This window comes from Lactuca serriola, chromosome 5 (assembly GCF_051521515.1).
Source record: "Lactuca serriola cultivar US96UC23 chromosome 5, Lser_US96UC23_V15, whole genome shotgun sequence".
Taxonomy (NCBI): Eukaryota; Viridiplantae; Streptophyta; class Magnoliopsida; order Asterales; family Asteraceae; genus Lactuca; species Lactuca serriola.
The window spans coordinates 30,604,604-30,630,981 of NC_136412.1; the positions used below are offsets into that span (position 1 = coordinate 30,604,604).

Below are 26,378 nucleotides of genomic sequence, written 5' to 3' on the forward strand. Positions count from 1 at the left end.
CGGCCCGTAACAATGCAGCAACCTCTGTACGCAGGATCTCGCGAATCCTCGCATCCCGCTCGCTCGTGCTCATCCGATCGATAACCCCATACGGCACCGATTCACCCGGAACTCGCTCTCCAGCTCCCGATCCTGATCCGGATCCACTATCATCATGCCTCGAAATCTCCATGTCGAAGACACCCTTCCTATCTCAGACACTTCCCAAAATCCTGGGATCCAACTCTCGCAACCCTACCCTAGAGACCATGGTTTCCCTGATACGCGTATGGGTCCTGTGCTTTCAGTAGTACGGGCCCATACTACCTTCCACACCTACCCATATTTGTATGAAGTACTACCATAATACCCTAGGGAACATGCATAACAACTATCAACCCTCACCACTAGAGGAACAATGAGAATATCCCATAAGGGACCCTAGGCTACAGGCATCACATATCAGGCAACATTATCATGAATTCCTGAAGATCCCTAGCCTAACTCTAGCATGCTGTGCTATCAAGCTCAAATAAACAATATCAAGTATGGTATCTTGGGGTTACTTACTGGCTCCGGCTGATCGTACCTCCGCGTCCTCCTTTTACTAACTTTGAAAACCATTTTAGTTTCTCATTTTAATTTTTCTTTTTAAAATCCTCCTCGATTTGAGACTGGAGTCACACGAATGTTTCCCCAATTCACTCAAACCAAGGCTCTGATACCAACTTGTAACATCCAAAATTTCAAAATAATTAAAACTTTTCAATACCATCCATTTTATTAACATTGTTACAAAAAGGTTTTCAATACATTCTTTAACAGAGTAATTTCCCAGGTTCAAAACATAAAACACCAACGCGAGGAACGGTACGATCACGCCTTTGCCTTGTCACAGACTCTTGAGAACCTGAAACATAAAACCACAACTGTAAGCCCGAAAGCTTAGTGAGATACCCCCAGAATACCAACCACCTATACGCCTTTCCAGGCCCTGACCTTCCGGTCCTCAACACAACATAATCGCCTTCCGGCCCATAATATATTGCCTTCCGGCCCATAACATATTGCCTTCCGGCCCATAACATTTTGCCTTCCGGCCCATAAGCATACAATGCATACATAACATAACAAATAATCATATAGCAGTTCATAGACATCAATCAATCAACAGATCACATACCATAGCATTACTCTAACCGAGATACCGGTCTGGCCGGTCACTAGCATACCTTACTCTATGAATCAGTCAACATACTAAATGCATACATACGCCTTTCCAGGCCATGACCTTCCGGTCCACATAGTAATGCCTTCCGGCCCATAACATATATTGCCTTCCGGCCCATAACATATAACAACTGACAACTACCCGGATTTCCATCCGATTAAAGGGTTGGCATTGGTGCCATAAACCCTAGCGATATAGTGAGGATAACTCACCTCGAAACTGCCGACTGAACAGATAGCTCAAGCTGCACCGATCACTGATACGATCTCCACTCCTGAATAGCCGCCAATGCACTGAACTTAAACGATAAACAACAATTACCAAAATACCCCTGGAACCACTGGTCAATCATTGAACAAAGACAAGGTCAAAGTCAACCCCTGACTGACCCTACTCGTCGAGTCAACCCTGTGACTCGCCGAGTCCCCATACTCAGAACTTCACTCAACCCGCGACCTAACTCGCCGAGTCACCCCAAGACTCGCCGAGTTCAACGACTCTGAGTCCACTCGTCCTTGACTCACCGATTCCTTAAGATTCCCTTCCTACTCGTCGAGTATCCCCTTTTTACTCGACGAGTTTCTCCTGGAAGAATCGCGGGGCCACCCCGACTCCACTCGCCGAGTCTGAAGAACAACTCGGCGAGTCCCAGTCAATCTTCAAGCCACTCGCCGAGTCTGAAGAACAACTCGGCGAGTCCATGCCATGCAGCCGAGCAACTGCTTCCTGAATTACGTATGGTCCCGAAATACACAATCATGGGACCTTCTGGACCTCTAACCATTCTATTACTGGGTTACAAACGCTTGGGTAACAATATAATAATCCATCTAATCACCAAATGGGTTTCATAAACCCTAAATTCGTGCACACATCAATATAGCAGAAATGATCCGAAATATTACCTGAATAACACCCTCTCTGTGTCTCCAAACCTCAGAACTCGATCCCCTTGATATTCCTTTGGCCAAAACTCTTCTTCTTCTTGCCTAACAAATTCTTCAAGGTTCCAAAAGCTTTCTCTCCTTCTCTAGACGTCCACAACGATTAGGGTTCTTCTCAATCGGCCAAAAGACGGACAATGACGGCCTAAGAGGCATTATATACGATCCAACACCAAACGGCTAGGGTTTCTGCTGAACAGCGTCGACTCGCCGAGTCCATATCTGGACTCGTCGAGTCCAGTCGCGAACCCGCGACCAAGTCTGCGGTCCTACTCGGCGAGTCTAGGCTCCAACTCGCCGAGTCCCTTCTCAAAACACCCCTAAATCATAGTTATATCGATATTTGAAAATTTGAACTACAATGTAACTTGTGAATGTTCATACAGTTAATGTCAAATACAATGAGTTATCTTGAACTTGACTTAACTCTTTAGTCAACTGTTTGACTTTTGGTCTTTGGCATACACGACATAATTTCGGTTTAATATCTTGTTCACCTGAAGAAAATTCTTGACTTATTGGCTCATTGAAGATCCGTTGACCGCTTATTAAGTTAAGATTCTGAAGACTTGGAAATTGGGTAGTTGACCACATGTTATAATAAGATGGTCTAAATTGAGTACCTACCATCTGATCATGAAACCAATTACAATTCTAGTGTCAATATTATATTATTCTCAGAAAAAAATAAAATTCATGTCAAGAAGCAAGAAACATTAAATACCTTTGCATGAGCCTTGAAAGCTTTTTTGCACTTAAAATGACTAATTATCCTAAAGATCTTAAAGGGGTTCAACTAGTGAAAGCACAGGAGAAAGAGAATATAATCGGAAGGTCCATAAAAAAGTTGAAAGGAAGCACCACAATAATAATAATAATAATAATAATAATAATAATAATAATAATGATAATAATAATAATAATAATAATAATAATAATAATAATTCGTTAACTCCTTTCCTCCTCACTCAAATGACAATACTACCCTCGGTGACTCATCATATTATGTTTTTATGAACAGGATGTGTTGCAGGGTACCCAACTTTTAGCCATAGATGTTGCTGCAGCTATAGGGTTGCTTAGAAGGGTACTTTTAGCCATAGATGTTGCTGCGCAACTACTAAAGATGCCTGTAATGGAAACAAGGCTATTTTAAAAACTACTTCTGATGATATAAAGTTGATCATATTATATCTTTTATCGATGCCAACACTGGACATCTGTTTTCTTTTCTTGCTGGCTTTCTCATGATTTGTACACGTGTAAACACACAAAACACAACAACTGAAGCTGTCATTGAGAAGATTCTGGAAATTCAATGCGATAAGAGGCTGCAAGATATTGTAAAGAATGGTGATATAGAATCCCTAAGTGTTTTAAAGTGTCAAATACCTGGGCTAGACTATGTTGTATTTGTGAAGGGTTCAGGCCCACATGATATTCATTATGATTATCAACAAGACAAACCTCCTAAGGAGATAATTGTTAGTTGTAAGTGTGCATAGGCAGTTCTTTGTGGTCCTCAGGTAAGCAACAGTTGAAATTGTTATATTAATCATTTTGTCATCATCATCATCATCCTCATTCAAATGATAACACATTCTATCAATCATGTTTGTTTTTCATTCGGGCTTGTAATCTTGTATTATGTTTCTTCTTTTATGAATGGTTAACATTGACTTGGTACCTAATTTCTCATTTTCATTCTTCTTTCAGCTGCGTTCTCTTTTCCTTTCTCTTGTCATCTTTCTCATATTCTCGTTTGTGGGTTTATTGGTCTTTAGTGACTAAATAGGTAAAGGAGTATGTTATGACTATGAGAAATACAATTAGTTTTATTATTAATGTGCAACATGATTGATTAGGTACACTAGAAAGTGTTCAAATTTTGATGTTTGATTGTGATATTTGTGTAGGTATATGTTCCAGGTATATTAGCATGCAGTGCTCATGTTGAGAAAGGGGATTTAGTTGCAGTTTCAGTTGGTGTTGAACAGCCTAGTCGTGACAATGGATGGGCTATTGGAATCACACGTGGCATTGTCCTACAAGGACTCAAAACAGGTCTCTCTCTCTCTCCATTCAACTTACTTACTTCTTCTCTATAAATAAATTATAACACTTGTTATATATCTGTCGTAGATCCTTGATATCTTGAAAGAGCTGGATTATACATTGGTCAAGGAACCCCGACCATGTCAAGGGCAGCAATTTTTCTTGGATTATCAGGTCTTGATGTGGATATGACTGATAGAGTTTTTAGATTATATCCTTTAACGGTATACATTTTTTATTTTTCTTTTACGGTTTTACCCTAAATTCTTTTGAAATTCATTAATAAAAAATTACTACATACAGATGTGATGAAGGGGGACATGTTTCTTCAAAACCTGCCAAGCATCATCACTACACATGTCTTAGGTATGTCTACATATATACATCTTTGTTTTCTTCTTTCTGATTGTCAATGAGGGGTAATTCTGGCAATTCATATATTTATAGATCCACAAGAAGGAGAAAGGAGAGGTGATTGCACTTGATAGGTCTCACGACAAGGTAAAATCCTGTTACAACATTATATATCTTTTCATATATCCATATTTATTTCTTTTTTAAAAAAAATAATTTATCCAGGTGCTTGAAATTCACAATCTAGCTGCAGAACTGGAGTTGACTAGCATAAAAGCATATAAGTTAGATGCCGCTTGTTCTGGTCTTGGATTAAGACTCCGCTTGTTTGCTGGAGAGGTATTTTTTTTCTTAAAAAAAATTTTTATTTTTATTTTTATTTTAAAATTTGATTTATTTAAGGACACGGTGGAATCATTGAGAAGACATGGGAAGTATCAGAAACGGTTGTTTGATCAGGCTGTTCAGCTGGTTCGCCCGGGTGGAGTTCTTGTATATTCCACGTAAGAAAAAAATAAATGTATTTAATTTTTTTTATTGGATAAAAATTAGTAATATAAAAAAATTCCAGATCCACGATAAATCCAAGGGAAAATGAGGCATTGGTTCGTTATGCTTTGAACACATACAAGTTTCTTTCATTAGCACAACAGGTTAGTTGGTTATTTATTTATATTACAACATTCTACTTTATTTTTTTTTCTTATTAACATGTACTTTTTATGAGATTGTAGGATCCAAGAATTGGTGGACCTGGTTTGGTTGGTCATTGTGAATTATCAAATGGATATTTTGAGTAAGTTTTGTTATATCTTGCTTTCTTATTTGGGAACTAATTAATTTGTTTCATGTAAAATTAATACTTTAGTTTGTAGTGATTTTCAGTTGTAATGTTTTTGTTTTTTGTAAATTTTTTTAGGGAATGGTTGAGAGCTGGTGAGGAAGATCTTGTCCAGAGGTTTGATCCTTCGGTCCCACATGATACAATTGAATTTTTAATACCCAAATACACAGTTGACCCCAAAGATTAGCTGTGACTGACTGATTTTTCATAGCCGAATTCAAAGTGAGTATTGAATTATAGATTAAAGTCGTTGCGGATTCATGTTCTTAAGGGCTAATTATATATATATATATATATATATATATATATATATATATATATATATATATATATGCAACAAATTTATTACCTTAATGTTCTTGCTATTACCTCTTTTGTGAAAATGGTATCTACTATCATCATAAGCAGATGCTTAATTTTATGCAATCGATAATTGCTGCATTTGTTGTGTTGCCTGCAGGTTGATGGTGATGATGATGTAATTTTAATGATGCAAACGCATATTGGCTCAGGTGATTATTTTTAATTTTAGCACTAAATGGGAAGTTAAAGAACATGGAATGGAACACAACATGTGATAATTTTTAATTTTAGCACTAAATATTTAAAAATATCATTTTTTATGTTAAATCCTAACCATAACTAAGGTGCTATATCTTTTATCTGCTATTTGTAATGTTGATCTGATAATATTAGTTAATAAAATATTTATATAACAACTTTATCAATAAAAGCACTTTTTTGTTTCAGCTAATGTTCAAGTCATTACTTGCCATCCACGCCCGGTGGACAGCAACCCAGTATACCAGGTGGCAAACCAATAATATAGAAGATTTTTTTGACATGATATCTGAAACAAGAAGGTGCCCCTAAATAGCAATGTAGTATTAGGTTATATTGTTAGAGCAAAACCACTTAATAACAATATACAATCTGATCCCCTTAATATTAATGTATTACAATTTTTTGACAGGATATTATTGAATGAAATTGATTGTTTTGGTATATATTTGTTTCCATATTTTTGTATTATGCGTAAATGAATATCGTAAAGGCACGTCATAAATGTATATTAAAAATGGTTATTGAAGTTTATGACACACAAATGCGTGTCATCTTCATTTATGACAGGGGCTTCCTTGATACACATTGTGTGTCATAAACACGCGCGTCGTAAGGTTACGACACAGAAATGCGCGTCGTCTTCCTTTATGACAGGGCCTTCCTTGATACGCATTGCGTGTCATAAACGCGCATTGTAAATGCGTGTCGTAAATGAGCGTCGTAAATGCGCGTCATCTCTCTTTATGACATGGCCTTCCTTGACGCCATTTGCGCGTCGTCTGACGTTTTACGATGTGCAATGAGCATCGTAAAAAGTTGTTTTTTCTTGTATTGATTTAAACGACATTCGGATAAATAACTGGTACTATAAGTCCACATCCAAACAACAAAAAGGGCCTAGAATGAGTTATTAGTCCTAAGTCTTTTAAATCTTATTTATATTAATATATATATATATATATATATATATATATATATATATATATATATATATATATACAAATATGAATTTTTGGGAAAAGTATAAGTTTGTAAAAGAGTTTTATATTTTGAGTATTTTTGATGCCTTAATGTCATTTTATCATGATCTGAAATCATTTATTTGTAACACAAAGTTCTTGTTTTATACGGAGGGTATGAACTCACTTGATAAGTGGTGATTTGGACAGCGTTTCGTTTCCCGAAAAGGAGCTTATTTGACGAAAAACTGGATTTAATCGGGCAGAGTTTCGACTAGAGAAGGTTGTTTTTCTCGGGAATCTCGAGGCTCCAGGGCTTGCTCGGTGTCTTACATATGCTTCGGGGGCCTTGGGGGTTGTATGAAAGCTTGTGGAAGTGAAAGGAGTGAAAAAGATGCAAAATTGGTGAGAAAAAGGCTTAAATCCGAGAAGTCTTGCAGCCCTTTTATAGAGTGCTAGGGTTTCGACCGAAGCTGGTTAGTCATCAGACACGCGTCGGAAGCAGCGAAGGCCACGAGGCCGAAGGGTGCGTCAGCAGGCGAGGTGGTGAGGAGAAGGGCACGCGTCCGACGGCTGGGCTACACACGCGTCTGAGCTCGGAATGCTCCACTGGTGCAGGGCGCGGTAGAAGGTAAGTGGACCGCAACTTCGGTCCAATCAAGAGGCGAGGCGTGGCGACACGAGGCGAATCCGGGCGAGGCAGTTACTGTTCATGTGAAATTGCCCGGTTTATCTACTTTTCTCGATTGTTGAGCCAAAAACTTCCGAAATTCATAACTTTCTAATATGAACTCCGTTTTTGACGTTCTTTATATGCATGCGTAGGCGGAAATATAATCTGCAAATTTCCATTAGACTGCGTTGGCTAATTTTGACTTTATTTTTAATATTATTATTTTTAACAGACCGGGAGAGGAAAATCCGTTAAAAATTCATAATTTCTTCATCCGACGTCCGTTTTCGTCAGACTTTTTACCGTTGTACTACTATTGACGATACCTTCGATTCTCGTTTAGGTTGTTTTGGCTAAATCTTGATCGATCTTTATTTCGATTTTATAGCTATCTACTACTATTTTGAAACTTAGAAAAATGATAACTTCTTCATATGAAGTCAGATTTAGGTGTTCTTTTTAACGACTTTGTCAAATTTACGTATTCTAAGACTTTCATTTAGATAGTTAGGGCTAAAATGTAGTTTATCAAAAACTTACTTTCTACGCTAAATATTGTTTGTTGGTTTAATTTGTTACGGATCTTCGAATGGTCATAACTTCTTCGTTACAACTCGGATTTTAGTGTTCTTTATATTTTTGGAAACCTTGTTACAATCTCTACCACTTGATTCATCCTAATTGAGATTGTTTAATACTTTATTTTTGAGTGTCAATTATGTAAATACACACGGATTTTAGTCATTCGTCCTTAGTCCGAGAGTATGTTAAAATTTCTATTTATTATTTAAAAAAAGAAGTACAAATTGACCTACACTATTACATAGGTTTGAAATAACGGTTTGTTACACTATGCCCAATCCATACTCTCGGACTAAGGACGAATGACTATGTGTTAATCCATACTCCCGGATTAATGACTTATTTTAAGGTTCTACAATCTTTGTATATCTCACTCGTACTCCAAAGAAGATACTACCTAATATTCCTCTTAATTAATTTAGGTTTGCTTCATATCCTAAATCATCATATATTATCAGATATGCTCTTAACGTGTATTTCGGAAATAACAAATATTTCACACATATATATTTAATACTTTTTAATCAATACTTGTATTAAAATCATGTTCATGAAAGGGACCATGAACTCACATTAGTAGCGTGATTTGATAGAATCTAACTAGAAACGGTCAGCGGTTCGTGATCGTCGTGTTCGGGACGCAGAATGCCTTCAGTAAACGATAGAGAGAGAGAGAGAGAGAGAGACAGAGAGAGAGAGAGAGGAATTTGATGTAAGGAGCTTAGGGTCGAAATGGCTATTTATAGGCTGGTTTTTTGTTTCTCGGATAGCTACATCTTTGGAAGGCCATAACTTTTGCATACAAGCTTTGTTTTTGATGTTCTTGATACCCACACGTAGGTGGAGACATGCTCTACAAATTTCATTTATAACCCTAAGGCTAAAGATTAATCTATATTAAATTCACTTTTTACGCTTCCTAGTGTTGTTCTGATTTTGTTGCGAAACTCTGACAGGTCATAACTTCTTTGTTATAACTCGAATTTCGGTGTTCTTTATACAATGGAAAACTTGTGAAATATACTACAACTTAGTTAATATTATTTATTTTAAATAATCATCTATAAAAAAAGGTCATTTTTGACGCTTATCGTCTCTAAATTGACTAGCCCGAATCTGCGGGCGCTACAATTATCTCCCCCTTAGGATGATTATGTCCTGGAATAATCAACAAAATAGGGCTTTTATAATAAATCAGTGTGTCGTATTTTCATCCTAGGTAAATTGTAACTTCTATGTTCCATCGAATAAGTATCTAACTCTTGGACTTCTTGATTGCAGGCGGTGGTCAATCTTGCACCCGCTCTTTATCCTATATTGGACTTTCAATCGTAACCTTCGAGTTACAAAATCGATCCATATTGGAGACTTCTTCTTCTTCTTAGATAGACTAATATTAAGAGAAGATCATTACTTCAATTATCATAACAGACCAATGGGTCATGTTTTAATGACCTCTCATCGTATGATGCAATGCTTAGACTCAGGTCTCTTAGAGTCAAATTACATAATGGAATATTCCTTCCTTCTTGTTCCAATGTGATATAATCACATTTTAGCATGTAGAATTTCTAGTTATAGACTTCTTACTTAAACAATGGTCGCGATACTTCTATTTATCGCTTCGATAATCTTTCACTTCAATCTTCTGGCTTAAGTCAGATGCTACATCGATCTTGGTTTTTTGAACCATGTAACATAATCTTAGCCGGACTCGATCTGATATGACCACTAGGGTCGGAATAACAATCATCTTCTTAGTCATTACCGAAACAATGGTAACTACATATGTGAACAAAACGGAATAAATTACTAGCTTCTTGGTAACCTTGTGACTTTCCCTGATCCAAGTTCGATTCCTGTGCTTTCGGTAGTATAGGCCTCTACTACCTTTCACACCTACTCATACTCGTCCCAAGTATTGTCTTGCAATCCCCAAGTTCTTATTTCCTAAAATGACAAAACAGTTTAACACATACGAATGTGTCCAAATAATCTTAAAATTTTCCCTAGACTCTATTAGGACTTCTTCCATGCATATCTTTAATCATCAGTTCTGCTTCAACTTGGTTGGTGATGGAAATGACAGACAATGGGATGACCTCACGAATGATACCAAAAATAATCTTTCTTTCTGCCAATCGAAAGTGTACTTCTCTCGTACTAGACTTATTATTTATTATATGAATTCTAAAGGAAAGATACCTCTCTTACAATATCTTCCGATAGGTATCACTATCGTAAGCCTTCTCATTTCCTCCATTTATTCAGTTCACTATGAGACTTCACGATGAAATTATGTTCACAGAAGCAAGCGTTCAACATATCAGAATGAGAATATAGATAGAGGAAGGTTTTGGCGCGTTTTTCTCCTTGTTACTCCTAAAAGTTACATGCCAGTTCTAATATCGTAATTAAACGTTTAGAAATCTGAACACATAAAATTTTCAGATCCGGTCGGCAACAGAACATAGATCCGAACAGATAAAAGCATATAAGGCATATTTATATCTATAACATAAAACATTTAGTACATAAAACATTTTAGGCATTTTTTCCTAAAATAAACTAGTGCTCGCGTCTAAAATATAGCAGACACTCATCTCGTTAGCATCACTTAGAATTCTAAGTTTAAGTCTACAAATCCTACAAATTCCTAGATTGCTTAAACTAATGCTCTAATACCAACTGAGACATCCCCAATTCCACGGCCAGAAAAGACCGATTTGTATATGCTTTATTTGAAAATAAGAGTATTCGTTTTTAAAGAAAATTATTGCGGAATTTGTTCCCAGAAAAACATGATAAATATATTATCAAAGCATTTCCGAAGAAATGTATTTTGGTCATATTCAAGCTTTGGGATGTCATCATCAATACTGAAACATAAGCATAAACATACCTTACATTTACTTACACTAGTGATCTACATATCCTTTAAATCTCTTAGTGTAAAGTGGCTTCGTATCGATACCTGTGATACAAATAGACTGAGTGGGTCAGGTTGGGAAACCTGGTGACTACATAGGGACTTCAATCCCACAATGTTATATCATATATATATTTTAGAACTCACAAAATATACAATTCCACCATATATAAGCAACTTTACCCAACCCCATCGATCCTCACAACAACATGATCTATACTCTCAGATCTAAAATCAACCCCTTCACCTAATCCATACTCCCGGATCTAAAATTTACCTCTTTACCTAATCCATAATCTTGGATCTAAAATTTACCTATTTACCTAATCCATACTCAAGGATCTAAAATTAACCTCTTTACCGAATCCATACTCCCGGATCTAAAATTTACTTTTTTACCTAATCCATACTCCCATATCGGGTATGTCTGATCCATAATCCTGGATCAATAATTGTGCCCATTCCATACTCTTGAACTAGAGACAATTAACTATGTCTTAATCCATACTCCCGGATTAATAACAGATAACTATGTCTTAATCCATACTCCCAGATTAATAACAAGTAACTATGTCTTAATCCATACTCCCGGATTAATAACAAATAACTATGTCCTATCCATACTCTCGGACTAAGGATGAATGACTATGTCTTAATCCATACTCCCGGATTAATGACATATTTTAAAGTTCTACCCTCCGTATATATCTCACTCGTACTCCTAAGAAGATACTATCCAATATTTCTCTTAATTAATTTAGGTTTACTCTTTATCCAAAATTATCATGTATTATCATATATGCTCTTAACAAGTATTTCAGGCAATCACAAATATTTCACACACATATATTTAATACTTTTTAATGAATACTTGTATTAAAGTCATGTTCATGAAAGGGACCATGCACTCAAATTAGTAGCGTGATTTAATATAATCTAACTAGAAACGGTCAGCGGTTCGTGATCGTCAGGATCGGGACGCAGAACGCCCTCAGAAAATGAGAGAGAGAAAATAATTTGGTGTAAGGAAGGTTAGGGTCTAAATGTCTATTTATAGGCTGATTTTTGGCCTCTCAGACTGTGACAACCCCAAATCTATTCCCGTTACAAATCCCGTTTTCACTAACGGAACGTGTCACTATACGTTGTTTCATGTAACATTTGGAATCATCAATATCCGAATATCTAAATTTATGCATGGCTTGATATTATCATAAGAAATATAACTCGTATGTGTTAACCCCGTTTAACCTAATAGAGTTGTATTACATTTTCAACCACTTCACCCGGGTAAAAAGTTTTAACCCAGTTAACTTTAAACATCGGGTAGCCATGTATCGGGTGCGAAACCCGAGGCATATGAAATGGGTGTGCACAACATTTGAATACTCTTTTACCACACACCCACTCCCTCTCTCTACTTTCTCTCTAGACTCGAAATCGACCCCGATTCCGCTAATTTCCGACTTCCAAACGTAAGTACTCATCCTCTATCTTAATCTAGTCGTGTTTCATTGAATTTAGGGGCCAAAATCATGGAAATCAAGGACCATAAAGGAGTTTACGGCCTAAGAAGCTCCTTAGGCCGTAAACCCCCAAAATCATGCCAAAGACCAAGTTTTTCCTTCTTGTAAGTTAGTATACTAATTAAGGATTATAACTAGAAGAGTTTGGACATTGAAACACAAGAAAATGATGCTTAAAAAGGAGTTTACAGCCCAAGCTTGTGCTTAGGCCGTAAACACCTCAAACACCCCACAAATCCATGATTTAAGTCCCAAAAGATCAATTAGGGTGTTTGGTAATTTAGACATGACAACAAGGAAGGCTTAAGTGCATTAAACATCATCATTTGAACACAAAAAGAGGAGTTTACGGCCAAGGCTAAGCTTGGGCCGTAAACACCCAAACTTTTGTGTCAAATAAGTCCCTAAACTACCCTAATGCACGATAGGAATTTATCTAAGGCCTTTGGAAGTGTGTTGTACCATTAAACATCTCATTTTGATACCAAATGAAGAGTTTACGGCCAAGGATGTTCTTGGGCCGTAAACTCCCCAAAAATTCAAGCCAAATTGTTCCAAACTCACTATAGGGCCTTCTAGGATTTATCTAAGACATATGAGACCATGTTGTACAAGTAAAACCTACATCTTGAAGGATCTATAGGAGTTTACGGCCCAAGAACAAGTCTTGGCCGTAAAATCCCCAAAAATGTCACAAATTGTGATGTTTAATCCTCCCTTTTTGGTCCAAAACACACACCACTAAATTAAGGAAGTGAGATAGGGCCCTAAACACACATTTTGGAGTGTCACAAGAGTTTACGGCCAAGCCTAGGGGGCTTACGGCCGTAAACTCCCAATGGGTGGCTTTTAGGCCATAAACTCTAAGAGAGTGAACTCATGGACCCTCCCGTAAATCATCCATGGCCTTGTACCACTCCCGGGAACCCTTTCTAGGCCTTAAAACCCCGAAAACGATGCTAAAATGTCCAAATACTATAATGAAAAGCATAAGATGATTAACTCCTTGTAAAATACATATTTCATATGACATTAGGGTCCTAAAAGGTGCTCAAGTGGTTATTTGGTACCAAACGCTCAATCGACACTTTTACCCGATCTACCCGATTCACCCGATTTCCGCGATTTCAGGTGAGTTCATACCCCTTAATGAACCTTTCAAATGTTTTAAATGTTTTAGGGGGGAGATACAAATCGCTTATAAATGTTTATGTAAAGTTTTACAGAACGATTTCCGCTTTACAAGGATTAATCACATGTGATTCACTACCTTTAGTTCAAATCACATGTCATTTGTCCCTATGCCTTATAAACGGGTTTAACCCTTTTTAAACTATTTTTAAACAGTGAGACAAATTTTAAATGCTCTTTTGGAAAAATACTTCTATTAAATCAATGTACTTATAAAGTGTAACCACTCTGATATAATTATATAAGTAAGACTTGGAGGACTTAGGACCGATATCTCACCTTATTTCCTGTTCTTGTTTGATTGTGGGCTTAGGGTAGTAGTTATCCGTCCGACTGTCGTTGATTTCTTAGTTATATAATTTGTATATCAGTGTGGGATACGAATATTACTGGTTGCACTTAATACTAAAGTCACTAACATGCCAAGAACCACCCTCACTAAGATAACTATAATAGGTATAGTTACGGTTGCTACAGCTACTACTTGCTAAAGTCATTCCTATCTACACTATAATACTCACTATTACTAGACGATACACTAGTAAGAGAATACACTATGATCAAAACTAAAAGATTAGTACACTATAACAATAGAGAAAACACTAACGAACAATAATACACTAACCCACTACGAGATACTCTATTCGCTATCCACTACGCCCGAAGTTTTCCAACAGGGAGACGACTCTACATGTATAGATCTATACGGGGCAGACGCTATTACATCCCGACTGTTAATTCAGTCCGCGCCGTGCAGGCCCAGGGATGCCACTACTTCACTATACTATGCATGACCGAGAAGGTCATGGGATCCTCTATTATCCTCACTATTAGTAATATACAAGGAATACACTACAACTACTCTAAAATACTACACTAAATGCTAAACTGCATCCCGAAGTAAGTAAGTATCTGTCACTAAAGGAAGCTCGCACCTCTATCATTGATCACAGGCTTAACTTATTCCATCACAATTGTTATTTGGAGATTTGCCAATATATTTTTACAATAAACTGTTTCAAGAAAATGAAGAATGCATACTTTTCACAGATTTTCAGTTACAATGCATTTTCTGGAAAATATGGGATTTTTCTAAGTTTCTACTATTTATGAACATAAATGATACATTTTTAGCACTAATGTTTTGTATATAAAAACTCACACTAAACTCTTATGAACTCACCAGCTTTATGCTGATATTCGTTTTCAAAATAACTTGTATCTTCAGGTCAAAGATAGACAGGTACAGACGCGGCATTTATGGAGAAGGTGGAGCACACAAGACCCATCTCTCATTTTTGATTTACTTTTGGGTGATTGTTAAACATTACAAAACACGCTTGTAATTAAATCCACTATGTAATGCAATGGTTGTATGTTTCTTGTTTCTACTATTATGCAATTGTGATGATACTGTTCGCTACGTCATCCACCCCGAAACGTATTCCGCCGTTATCGGTTTTGGGGTGTGACATAGACAACTACATCTTCGAAAGGCCATAACTTTTGCATACAAGCTTCGTTTTTGACGTTCATTATATCCACACGTAGGTGGAGACATACTAAAAAGCTTTCATTTAGACCCCTAAGGCTAGAAAAGTACTTTATCGTAAACTCACTTTTTACGGTGTCATTCTAGTTTTGGAGCGAAACTTTGACAGGTCATAACTTCTTCGTTATAACTCGGATTCCAGCGTTCTTTATATGTACGAAAAGCTTGTGACATATACTAAAACTTAGTTAAGATTATTTATTCTAAATAATCCTCTATAAAAGAAAGTCATTTTTGATGCTTTTCATCTCTAAATTGACTAGCTTGAATCTGTGGGCGCTACAGCACACACCCGTGTTACAACAATATATGGTTTTGGACGAACTCTGATGAATGTTTTAATTAATCATGTTTTTGATTGTTTGGATTTAAAGATATATGTGTTTTGAATGTATTAAAAACTTAAATTTTTACCCTTGATTTTTGGTCCGTTACATTTAGGATGTATGTACGCATATGGTTATTCATTTGAGTGCAATGTGTAAAACTAGTATGTATAGATTGAATTGGCGCGACGCGCCCCGTTGGAATTTTTGCTAATATTTTTTTTGGGATAAATACTAAATTTAAAATATTATTTAAAAAGGATTTAAATATGAATATTTAACTTAATGCCAATTTTAATTATTATTTAATAGTTAATTGAATTTAAGATAAATATGAATTGATAAGTCTCTTAATTTTAAATATTTTATTTATCAGACTTAAATCTAAATATTTAAATTTAAAATTTTAAATATTATTTTATAAACAATTAATTTTTAATATTTAATAAGTCATAAATTTAAAAGATTTAAATTTATTATATAATATGATTACTATAAGTATGACATAGTTACAACATGTATTATCACATGTTTAATTAAAACATTATTAGTCAAACTATGACTAGGTTCACCCACTCTAATGTTATAAGAGACGTTTTAAGAGGTCTTTTTGATTCCTAATGTGGTCGTTTTAAAAGCGCATAACTTACCACCCTCATCGTCACTTTGCACTTTGCTACTTACATTCTAAACCTGATACCAACTAAGAAGGATGATAAGACACCATCTGAAATGCGAAAATGGACTCGTCCCTATCCTACACAAATTAAGGTTTAGGGTTATGAGGCTTTCGTACATCAATAGCTCTCGACAAACTTGAATCCATATCAGAGAGGTGTAAAATCATTGGTTATCCCAAAGATTCTTTTGGATAATTGTTCTACACACCTACTAAGAAAAAGATCTTTGTTGCTCGTAGGGCAGTTTTCCTTGAAAAGGAGCTGATATATCAAGAAACTAGTGGGAGCCTGATTGATCTTGATTCAAGAATGAACCAATAAAGAACCTAAAGTTGCCACTTGAACTCACTAATAGGTTGAAGAACCTATTGAGGAATCTAATATACATCCACCTCCACATCATAGATCTAATAGAGAACGTCGACCACCATATTTTTATGGAATCCATATTACTCAAGAGGATGGCAATCTGTTGGGCGACAATATGCCACACATCCATCAGGAAACCATGGCCTTGAAACCATTGGGTGTAGATGGGTCTTCAAAAAGAAGGCTGACATGGATTAGAACGTACAGTGTCATTGGGTGTAGATGTGTGTGTTAGATCTAGTAGGAGAGTAGTTTTCTTTCTTGTCTTATATGCCAATGTCATTCTTCTTATAGGAAATGAGATACAACATTGAACAGTGTAAAATCATGACTGGAAGAGTTTTGCTATAAAGGACTTGGGAGAAGCTTCTTATACTTGGTATAAAGATCTATAGGGATAGATCTAGGCGACTGATAGGACTTTGCCAAAACACATACTTAGACAAAATCTTGAAGAACTTCAATATGAAAGATTCTAAGAAAGGATTTGTATCTATGCAACATGGCATAGTTTTGAGTAAAATCCCAATGTCCTAGTACTAGTGAAGAACTGAATAGGATGAGTCGGGTCCTATATGCTTTGACTATAGGATCGATCATTTACGTCATGATATATATAAGGTTGGAGGTCTCATACTCAATTAGTATGATAACTCGTTATGAAGTGCATCTCAGTGAAAGTAATTGGATCACAGTCAAGAATATTTTGAAGTATCTTAGGAGAATTAAATATATCTTCATAGTCTATGGTTGTAAGAAAGAGCTAAGTCTAAAAGGATATGTGGATGCAAGTTTCCAAACCGAAAGGGATAATTTTAGATAATATAATGGTTTTGTGTTTATGTTGAATGGAGGAGCAATGACTTGGGGGAATTCCAAGCAAGAGACTATAGCAGACTCAATTGTGACCTATGCTATATACAGCGTGCTATAGCGGTGCTATAGTGGCGCTATACCATTTTGCGGTGTTACTGAACCGCTATTTTGAAACAGTGTTTACGTATAACGGTGACGCTATTAGTGGCGCTATTGACCGCTATTTACCATGAACCTCATCAGTGTTATAGCGACGCTACACACGCTTATACAATTTCGTACATATTAGGGTACTTGGACAAAGAAAAAAACGATTGTGTGTTATTTCAATATTAAATCTTTATTTTTTTTACCTAGTCCACTACACTTTTTGTCTTAATAAGTCCAAATAATAAATATAATTAATTCCAAACTATAAAGCAACAAATGACAACTTCTCCGCTGTTGGAGCGAATTTCGGAGGCCCAACAGGAGGCCTTGACGGAGAAACATCGGAAGAGCGAGCATATTGTGGGTTAGGTTTCCTCCTTTGATTATGACAGCCTTGGATTGTTGACTCTTCACCATAGGGTGTGGTTCCCATACCATGGGGTGTGCGCCAGGTATTGATGGAGGAAGCGCACAAATCTAGCTTTTCTAGCCATCCCGGGGCAACGAAGATGTACAAGGATCTTCGTCTTGATTATTGGTGGCCTTGTATGAAGAGGGATGTGGCTTGGTTTATGGACAGGTGTCTGACCTGCAAGAAGGTCAAGGCTGAGCACCAAAGACCTCATGGCAAGGTCCAACTGTTGGACATCCCGCTGTGGAAGTGGGAGGATATCACTATGGATTTTATCACGAAGCTTCCCAGGACTGCACGAGCAGTGGATTCGATTTGGGTCATCGTTGATAGGTTGACCAAGAGCGCCCATTTTATTCCGATTCAACAGAGCGTTTCGGCCAAAAAGTTGGCCGACATCTATATCCGGGAGGTAGTGGCGCGATACGGGGTTCCAGTTTCAGTGATTTCCTACAGCGACGTGCGGTTCACTTATAGGTTTTGGAAGAAGTTTCATGACGAGCCGGGTACTCCTCTGCATTTTACCACCGTTTTTCACCCGCAGAAGGATGGTCAGAGCGAGCGGACCATCCAGACTCTGGAAGATATGTTGCAGGCGTGTGTTTTAGACTTCAGAGGTAGTTGGGATACCTACCTTCCGTTGACGGAGTTCTCCTCTAATAATAGCTATCATGCAAGTGTCGACTGTCCTCCTTTCGAGATGTTGTATGGGAGGAAGTGCATGACCCCCGATATGTTGAGGTGAGGTTGGTCAGAGAGTCATAGGAAGTACCGAAGAGGTACTCAAGACTACAGATAGGATCCAGCAGGTTTGAAGCAGTCTTCAGACTGCTCAGAGTCGGCAGAAAAGTTATGTCGAAAAGCGTCGATTGGACATGTAGTTTCTGGTCGGGGATATGGTGCTCCTAAAGGTGTCGCCATGGAAGGGCGTCATTCGATTCAGGAAGCGGGGCAAGCTGGGCCCCATGTATACTGGACCCTTCAGGGTTGTATCCTAGGTGGGCAAGGTGGCATATAGGCTGGATCTGCCAGCAGAACTCAGTCAGATTCATAGCACTTTTCACCTCTCCTAATTGCGGAAGTGTCTGGTGGACGATTCGGTGGTGGTGCCTTTGGAGGATATTTAGGTTGATGACAGCCTGAACTACATCAAGCGGCCAGTGGCAATCCTTGACAAGAAGTCAAAGGATCTGAGGAACAAGAGAGTGGAGCTGGTAAAGGTGCAGTGGCAACACTGCAAGGGCTCGGAATGGATCTGGGAGCCGGTGGACGAGATGAGGGTGCACTACCCGGAGCTTTTCCAAGACTGTGTAGCAAGCTTCAAGGATGAAGTCTAAAATATGTAGGGGAGATTTGTAACACCCGATTCCTGGTATGCATCTGATTCAAGCATTCTTGTGTTTTTCTCTGGGACTCGACGAGTTGGATGCCTAAATCATCGAGTAGACTAGAGATCAGACAGTTTAAGTGACCTACTCGACGTGTCGGGAGACTGAATCGGCGAGTAGGTGTTGTTTGTGTGAAACCCTAAATTTGAGTGTTTGCACCCTATTTAAACACCTTATCTTAGCCTCCATCGTCCCTATCACTCCCAGAAAGCTGTATATCGAAACCCTAGCCGTTTTTGTGTGTTCTAAGGCCATTTTAGTGCATTTGGTGGATTGTGAAGCTTGAGGAGAAGAAAGAAGCTTGAGAGTTCGAGTTGGGGCTTGCAGATCCAGATATTTTGGTCCATTTCCATCTCAATCAAGGTAAGATGCCCCTGTCTTAGTCTTCCATGCGTTTATTCATCCTTAGGGCTTGGATTTTGGGTACCTTTAGGGTTTTCCAATCCATTTTTGGATTTGTGAAGTGTTATTTGGAGTCTTGACTTCAGCCTAAGTCATTGGAGGGGTCTCATGGCATAAAGGTTCCAACTTTATGTCCATGAGATCCCCATGCATCTTGTAGAACACCTTTTATGTCTTTTTCAGCCAAAGATCCCATGCATGTGCACCAAGTTTGGAACTTTACGTGTAAAATGGACATTAGGAGGACAGATCTATGGTTTTGATGTGTCAAGACCCATTTAAATTGACTATATATTGTAATGTTCAAGGATGGACTCGATGAGTTATTCTTGGGGCTCGGCGAGTCGGGGTGTATTGACCACCAAATCCTTTCTGTGGATGGACCAGTTGTTAGGGTGGAAAGTCTCTTAGTTGTTTAGACGTGTAAAGGAACCTGGGAATCATGGGACTCGACGAGTGGTTGAACAGACTCGGCAAGTCCAAGGCAATATCCTAATCTTTGAAGATGTACTCGACGTACAACTCGGCGAGTCATACACTGGACACATTCTTATGAGGGAGATGAAGTCGACGAGTTCAAGGATGAACTCGGCGAGTCGGATAAAGATGGTCCCGATGGTTTGTATGAAGGAGAACCCGTCTAGTTCTTGTTAAACTCGACGAGTAGAGTCGGGGTTGGATTGGATTAGTGGAGTATGGACTCGACGAGTTGGTAGACCAACTCGGCGAGTTAGGTCAACTTGGTGTTGACTTTGACCAATGTTGACTTTGCCTGGTTTTGTGTTGACCCTGGTTAGGGTGGTATGTTCTATTTGATGACTGAGGGTTGTCGTGTAGGGATTTAGGAATCGAGGAGAGTCGATCTTCACGTCGAGGATAGTTCAAACACTACACGACATTGAGGTGAGTTCCCTCCAATAGAAGTGGGTCTAAGGCACCAAGGCCGACCACTAGTATTTGGATATAGTTGAGATGATTGTCTTTGTGATAATTTTCTGGTTTGCCATTACTTGATATGTACTATGTTCCAGTATGCAATGTTCTATATGATAGTGGATTAGGAGGGTAATAGTCCCCCGATCGGTTGTTAGGACTGAAGGGTAGGTCGGACACTCAAGCTATGTCTGACAGTATGATATGATATATTGTATGTGATAGTAGTAGGGGTGAAATAGTCCCCATGACCGGGTGAGATAGACCGGAGGGTAGTCAGCACCCTAGAATGACTTGACATGGGTAGTCAGCACCACAGAATGGCTCGATACGAGTAATCAGCACCCCAAAATGGCTTGACATGGGTAGGTCGGGCACCCCAGAATTGCCCGACAACAAGTATGATTGTATATTATGTCGTATGATGGGGGAACTCACTAAGCTTTGTGCTTACAATTTTAGTTTTGGTTTCAGGTACCTCTTCATCCAAGTGGAAGGAGCCGGCGGTATCGCAGCGCATCCCACACACATGATTTCCGCAAAGAGTTTTCTGGGATTGTACTCTGATTTATACTATTGATCGATGTAATGGTTTTTAACCATGTTCATGATGGCTTATGGATTGAAATGATGTTGTCAATGTTTTTAGTAAACGATTTTATAAATTACTAATTTGCAAACGAAATTTTTGGTCTTGAAAATTACGATGTTACACCCCCCCTTATAGATTAGCTTCGTGAATGAGACATACTGGTGGCTTGACTAACTTAGTCTTATACATATAGTAAATATAAAACATTTAATTTTACATGTAGTATAAGGTGTATTTTAAACTTTTCAAAATACTAGGGTTTTATAATCTTTTCAAATTTCGAAATTAAAACAGTTTAATTCAATTTTAAATGAAATTGATTTAATAATTATATATTAATTAAACCTTTAATTAATTTATTAAACCAGTTGAGGATTGTAAGTCCCCAAAATCGCTTGACATATCAATCTGATCCACCTGATGGTGCGAAATCCCAATCAAGTGGATGATGCAAGATAGAATGGAGAAGAAGAAGAAGAAGAACTTCATGAATCTTGAATGTATTTATGATATGGATGATGATCCAACATAAGATTCACACACACACACACAAACACACACTTTTTCTCTCTAGTTTCTCTCTCTAGAACATGATATGAAATGAATGAATGAATGCTCCTCTAGAGCACTCCTCGCCTCCTTTGTATAATATAGCCACCCACTAAACACTCCCTTGATGACTATTTATACATATGGACCTAAGACCAAGGCCCAAACCCAATACCCAAACCAAAAACACATCAGTTTTCGGTCCAAGCTACAAACACACCCAAAACTATTTTCGCCCTAGAGTAAAAATAATAAATGCTTAGAAAACAAAAGTATAAACCAATTTTTAGACCCAACAATCTCCCCCTTGTTTTGTAGCTTTCTTTTCTTTTGACCCAACAAACTCCCCTAAAATTGTAACTTTCTTTGCTTGTCAATCTTCAATATGAGCTTGGATTCAACATTAATCTTTAATTTTTCACGACTTCAAGATGAGCAACTGCATCTTCTAAATGAGTGACTTCATCTTGAACAGTTGGGCAGTTCTTAAAAAAATTGACTTTGAACGCAAGTTGGGTGTGGAGGCTTCTTAAAAAAATTCTTGAAAATCAACACTTTCAACTTGAGAATCTTTGGAGAGAATGATAGAGAGACCGATTCTTCTGTATCACTTCAGCAGGTTCATAGATAGCAGCAAATTGATTGAGGAGGCTTCAATGCAATCTGTCACATAATCTTCAAGCACCGCTTCACCTTGCTTCTGGGGTTGAAAGATTGTATGTTGAAAGAATAATCTTCATTACTTGTGCCTTGGAATGAGAATTCTTCAATGATCACGAATGAAGCATTGGCTCAGAAATTCTCGATACAGTCTCCATGAGTCTCATTTACATTTGAATTCACTTTTCAAGACAAATAAAATATTGAGATAAAAACAAACTAAAAAACAAGCTCAGCACACAATATTTTTGTATTTTTCATATTTTCTGAAAAAAAAAACAGGAACAAAAATATTTTTGGATTTTTTATTTTTCTGAAAAAGAAATAAAACAGAAATAACAATAATTTTTGGATTTTTAGTTTTCTGATTTTTGTTTGATTTTATAAAATTTTTAATTCTCCCCCTAAATTTGTGCATAGAGGAAAACTATGAACAAATTTAACCGAAAAAAATAATAGCTAAAATTAAGACTTTTGTGATCAAAGTTGTCAGGCAATTCAATATCATTTATCAACACACACCTGCATGTTTAGATATGGTCAATCACTGGTATTGTGATCCTCTTAAACACAAATGATAAGTGACAAATGATATTTGATAAATTGGACAAACTATAAGTGACAAGTCATTGTGATATATATTCCTAAATGGATCATTTGGCTAGCAACGACCAAGGATATTGTTGTCCACTAAAATTCAACAGCAAGATCTATAGAAAACCTATTAAATGCTTCAATTTTAGATGCACTAGAACGTGTTTCCCACTTCCCGATATACCCCAGTAACCAAGAACTTCCAAAAAACTCCTTACTTAAGGTGATTATTCAATCATTAAGAAAGAATTCAGATATAGAAATGCTATGTTGTATCCTAGGTCGGATGTCTTCCAATCACGCAAAGGGAACAAATATGGCTAACATAGATAGAGGGACTGAGAGATAGTAGGGTGCAGATGCTGTGTCCTAGGTCGAATATTCCGATCATGCAGAAGGGATAGCATATGGCTAACAGATAGAAAGAATTTCATAGATAGGGGGATGTGTAGAGAGAGAGAGAGAGAGAGAGAGAGAGTTGTATATGTTGCATTCCAGGTCGGATATGTTCCAATCACGCAAAGGAGACAACATATGACTGACAAATAGAAAGTAAGAAAATAATTTCTTACAAACCTACTTTATCAGAACCCCCCAGTCTCCCTATCACTACCAGACTTAAGGACATTAGTCCGTACATCAAAAAAATGTTGAGCCACAGTTCTAGTTAATTAAATTTTAGTGTATCTTCCAGGTTCCTATGTTTATCTCACTGCTCAATCTACCCAAGCGGCGTATTGTCAGTCCAAATGAAACTATCTAACTCCATACTGTCAAGTCCTTTCATTTGTCAATATAAGTCTAGTCCTTTTGAATCCTTAGTGCCTACCAGCACATTGAGCACAGAGTCTAGACAATTTGGCTTTAGTGCATTACACAAATTTCAGATTGCCCTTTAGCACTAGACTTCATATCACTTCCCAAAAATACTTATGAAAGAAAACATGTTTTTGTATTTTTGATTATATATATATATATATATATATATATATATATATATATATATATATATGTATTTTTTTTATTTCTCCCCTTTAAATTGTGCATGGAGAAGAAATAAGACAGAATAAAAGTGTAACAAAAATTTGTCTCTGAAACGAATCATTTTAAGAAAACCTCAGGAGTATCGAGAAGAACACTCAAACGATAATTCTCCAATTGAATTTGCATCCAGAAGGTCTGAGAAAAGCACGCATATTTCAATCTCAGAACAAATCCGAAAATTCTTCACATCGTCAAGCACGAACGCCATGTGTAACCCTTTCCTTTCTACATTTCCCACAAAGGAGACATACTCTCACTTAAAAGCTCTAAGTGTTGTAAGGTTGAGAGATGTTCCTTATCATGTGGTTGGAACAGCCACTATCAACAAACTGAAGTCTGATGATATGCCTCCATAGCTGCTCCAACGTAGAGTGCGGGATTAATTGGTCTTTGGAACCCAGTCTATTTTGAAACTGGGTTGACCTTTGTCATCTGTGCATGGTACTTTCTCCCATGACATATCTGTTGGATTAATGTCTAAGTCCATCACTATAATTGGTAAGACTTGACCCGACCCGGCATGGTCCATTTGGGTTGCATGGCATCATGCACTTTGATAGACTAAATGAGACAAATAAGACACTTATGGTTATTAATATATTATAAGTCCTAGTATATTAATAATAAGAATAATAATATTTAATTAGTATTGATCAAGAATTAATTTAGAATTAATTATGTGATCAAAAGAAGTCTAATTAAATATATGGGTTGATTGTGCAAATCATCCATAACTTATATAGTGGGCCAAAGCTCCATGGATAATCAAGTTGGGTTAAACCCATAGGATGCTCCATGAAGGTTACATAACCCATGGGTCATGGAAATGAAAGGTCATGACAATTAGGGTTTACATGGTGTAACCCTAATTGTAACACACTATATAAGCATCATATTATTCACCAAAATCGGCTCTAATGTGTGTAAAATAAGGGCTAGCCGATTTTCATGAAGTGTAGAATCTCTCAAGTCATTCCAAGTGTATTTGGTGTTGTGTGAACCATTTGAGGTGTCACACTTGAGGCACTTGGCACTCAAGCTTCATGAAGACTTTCTACATGAAAGAGGTATGTATTCTATCTTGTTATATTCATTATATATTTGTATGCTAGATTAGTATAATACCTTGGATGTTCATACTTGTATGTATAATAGAGAAAACATAGATCCAAGGTATTTAGGGTTGCATGTACACTTAGGAGTGTTAGAATGCTCAAAACCCAACACTATCTTGCTTATCAAAAACAGAAGATGAAGAAATGTTAGAATCATTACAATATTTGAGAGTATGAACCTTTAGTACCCATCTATAGTCGAGTTTAACCCATTTCATACTTGATCGGATGGATGCCTCAACACTTTTTTTTGAACTTGAAGCCAATCGTCGAGATGACTTTAACCTAATCGGTCTTGGTTTCACTGGAGCATCTCTTGAATTTGGTTTCTTGGCTGGCATTCCCTTCTTGTTCTTGGGACTTTGATTCTTGGCCCTTTTGGCGTTCCAGTCACCATTGTTTGAACATGACCTCGAAGGGTTTCTTTTGTAAGATCTCCCTCTTGGCGCATTCTGCCATCCTTGTGCATAGTAGGGAACATATGCACGATTTGGAAAATTTATGGCAATGTGTCTAGGTGTTCCATAGTGAAAACATGTGTTTTTCTTCATGTAGGAATTATTTCTTCCTGCCCCTGGTGGCGTTCCCTTGCCTCGTTTCTTATTGTTCCCGCATGCACACATCCAATAAGCCGTCTGTTTCACTTGTTCTGGTGGCTTGTATTTACCAATAGCAGGTTGATAAGAAGTAACTGAGTTAGAAGCAACAGATTCATAGTTCAAGGAGGCGTTTGTTTGACTGTTAACAAAATCATCAGAACTAGAATTGTTTCTATTCTCCTTGTCCTCCTCTTCCACTACTTTACCTGCACAAGAAGTAGAAACATTAGAATCCTTTACCTCAACACTCTCTATTGGCCCTGATTGTTCAGTCTTAACTGAGGCTGGTATAGTGGTTTAGCCACACTAAGCAGGAATTTCTTCATCGTTGGTCTCAAGGGGTGGTTTATAGTTGTTACTTAAAGG

The 26,378-nt window shown here is 37.4% G+C and overlaps 1 pseudogene; it reads left to right on the forward strand.

Annotated features, from left to right (window-relative positions):
* Positions 1–3,401: 3,401 nt before the first annotated feature.
* Positions 3,402–5,594, forward strand: LOC145049411 (rRNA (cytosine-C(5))-methyltransferase NOP2C-like; annotated as a pseudogene).
* Positions 5,595–26,378: the final 20,784 nt, after the last annotated feature.